This window comes from Sardina pilchardus, chromosome 22, assembly GCF_963854185.1.
Source record: "Sardina pilchardus chromosome 22, fSarPil1.1, whole genome shotgun sequence".
NCBI lineage: Eukaryota > Metazoa > Chordata > Actinopteri > Clupeiformes > Clupeidae > Sardina > Sardina pilchardus.
Genome location: NC_085015.1, coordinates 2,711,441 through 2,714,619, shown reverse-complemented (window position 1 = coordinate 2,714,619; position 3,179 = coordinate 2,711,441). Strand labels below are relative to the sequence as shown.

Genomic DNA, 3,179 nt, shown 5'->3' with positions numbered 1-3,179 from the left:
ACACACTGCACGGGAACGCTCCTCTGTCCGACATTCAGGCAAAAGGTCTTCAGCTCAGGTCTTCAGAATGAGAAAGGAAAGGAAAGTTCCAAGGAGCATTACACACACACACACACACACACACACACACACACCTGGCCTGCTGAAACAGATCACATTACAAGCCCCAACAATGCAGATCAGGGTGTAGACACCAGTAGAGTGGAAGAATTGTCATTCGCCTGACACACACACACACACACACACACACACACACACACACACACACACAGAAGGCTCTTTCAGGCTGACAGTGTAGGCTGGAACATTCCTCTCCTCCAAATATCACTACCCCCCACACACACACATCTGGGCACGTGCTGGCCTGACGTCAAGGCAGCTGAAGTCATTGTTTTGAGCACGTGAGAAGTTTTAGGAGTTTAAATAAATCATGTAAAAGCGACGGCAGCTGAACTTGGGTCACACACACACACGCCGTAGAGTGTCTTGGGTCGTTTCACCTGCCGGAAGTTCATCTTTGAGAGGTCGCGGCATTCGTTTTTGTAACGAGTACAGATATGGCACGCGCAGACCAACTTGATCGTGTCTTGACTCGAGAACATCGGTCGGTAATGACCGGCCGCAACAATCTCCGCGAGGAGCAGCGGCAGTGGCGGCGACAAAACACACAGCGCACGAGAATAATAGATGTCGGGCTCGAGGGGCGGCACGGAAAGGGGAAGAGTGCGCGCGAGACGGCCCGTTATGGCACGCACTCTGCTCACTCTCCGCGCTTTTAGTGAGGAGGGCTGCTGCATTACATAACCTGGCAACGCAGCGAGTCTGCACACACACACACACACACACACACACACACACACACACACACACACACACACACACACACACACACACACACACACACCCAACTAAGCACACAGAGCGTAAGCATAGCTGTCACTCCCAATAACAGCGGCCGCGTCTCTCTGGTCTCGCGCCCCGGGGCCGGTAGGCAAGGCCGGCCTTTCATGCGCGCTCGGGATAGTTTGGCGGGGAGCTCCGTGATGTGCATGAGCTCCTGAAGGAGAGGGGGCTCGCGAGGCGAGCAGGGAGGCGGTTGCAGGCCGTTAGGGAGGACGGAAGGAACGCTCTTCACTGACCCCGATTGAATCGAAGAGGTTTTTTTACGCACAGTTGTTGCGAGGCTGCAACAAGGAGAAAAGTTTACTGCGGCCATTTCATTAGCCGCATTACAGTTGGTCAGGCCGACCGGCCGAAACTAACATAATTGAATTTGGGAGGATAAGGCTGCAGATTTGTGGGAATAGCCACCAGTCATAATCGAATCTCACACACACTTTGGAGTCATACCACTACACCCACGTAGTAGACACGCAAAGTCATCTAACGGTAATATATCTAGCACTCACCAGCTAGCTAGCTGGTAATTTATTATAACGAGAAGGTTATTAACCATCCTACACAAACCACATTAGCTTGATTGATCATGAATGAATAGCCTAGGCTACACACACACACACACACACACACACACACACACACACACGAACACACACACACACACACACACACACACACACACACACACACACACACACACACACACACACACACACACAGCTTATTTAGGCCGATTACCAGTCATGCCACACAGAGTTGGTAGCCTACTACGTGTCATGTAGTCGCTGCAGGGACTAGACAGAAAAAGTGGAGTCGGTTCGTTTCGCATTCCCGGTTCGCCTCTCGTGCCAATAAGTCACGTTACTAATAACGAGCCGCGGTGGCATGTTGTGACAACAACGTGTGGCGTGTCGTGTCCGCCCGGTGAACGGGACTGCGCTCGCTCGCAACCTCTGGCCGGGAGACCAACAAATCCCGAAAACAGCTCGCGACATGGGGTCCCGCTAAGCGGTAAATCAACTTGCAGTGAGCGAGCGAGTAGCCCCCGGTGGGGTTTTTAGGAACGGGCTGCAAATCCTCCTAGTCAAGCCCACATTATTGTCAGCTACTGAGTAGCTGAGTAGCCTGGAGTAGTAACGTTGTCGCCTTGAGAACTTTTAATAGGTAACGTTAACGTTAAACTTCTTTGCGTTTCGCCTCAACTTGACTATCTGAGTCGCAGAAAAAAAACGAATGGCCACATCACGTACTGTACACCGATACTTCTTGCTAGCTAGGAAACGTAGCTAGTAGATAGAAGGAAACCCTGGTTTAAATTGTGATAACTCTTAGGTTTGGATGTCTGGTTAGCTAGCGACCCGCTAGATATGGCTAGCAAGCTAGCGATTAAACCGATATGCTTATGAACAAATTATGCAGATGGCATCTGGGACTGTCTTGGCTTTTTTCACCCGTCCATATGTAATCCGAGGACAGACAAAAACACTATAAACAAACACCCCACTGCTTCTCATAAACATCAACAAGTTAACGGACTATTAACTCTTACCTTGGACTTTGTTAAAACACCAGAAAACGCGGTTGGATGTCAGGGCGACGTTAGCAGCACAGCTCCTCCGATCCAAATCCAACTTCCACGCACCACACCAGTCGTAGCCTACACTCTTCGACCTCCACAGCAACTCGGCAAAAGTCGATTTTAAAGCCCAGATCCGCGCCTCTCCAATTCCAACAGCGCTGTTGCGCCAAAACCTACTTTATCGCCGTGTGTGTGTGTGGTTTTTTTTATCCTTCACTCGTAATCGGCTACAGAAATAAACGCTCGTAAGAAGTTATTCTCTCCACCTCGGAGCGAGAAACACTACACTCAGCTTGGCAGCGATTTACATTGTCACTTGGCCAAACCCACTTGGAGCACAGCAGCGCGATTTCGACCCTCCCACTCCGGCTCTAGCCTACTCTACCGTTTTTTTTCTTTCCCGTCATTGCTGTCTGCCTGCCACCGGCGATCCTTGCGCTGTCCCAGCGCGCTGCTCCGACTGCTCGGTACCAACCGGGAGAATTTTCAGCGAGACTTGAAAGCGCCGTGCTGCGCAGAAATTAGGTCATTTCATCACGGAGCGCTCTCAAGACGTGATGTAAAAGAAAGCAAGCTGCTGAAATATTAAAATGGTGCATAATATATTAAGTCATTTCACAGGTTGGCGCTTTCCGGAATGAGATGAGAATATCTTGAATTATACAGAAAAAAAATGCAAAACACCACAGAGACCAAAGAA

At 50.1% G+C, this 3,179-nt stretch overlaps 1 protein-coding gene across 1 annotated transcript in view; it reads right to left on the bottom strand.

Moving 5' to 3' along the window:
* Positions 1-2,766, bottom strand: part of LOC134070505 (caskin-2-like) — an 81,085-nt gene extending 78,319 nt beyond the window's left edge. Inside the window, exon 1 of the mRNA XM_062526890.1 lies at positions 2,450-2,766. The gene's annotated coding sequence lies outside the window, so the exon portion shown is untranslated. The remainder of the gene's footprint in view (positions 1-2,449) is intronic.
* Between the last annotated feature and the right edge of the window lie 413 nt (positions 2,767-3,179).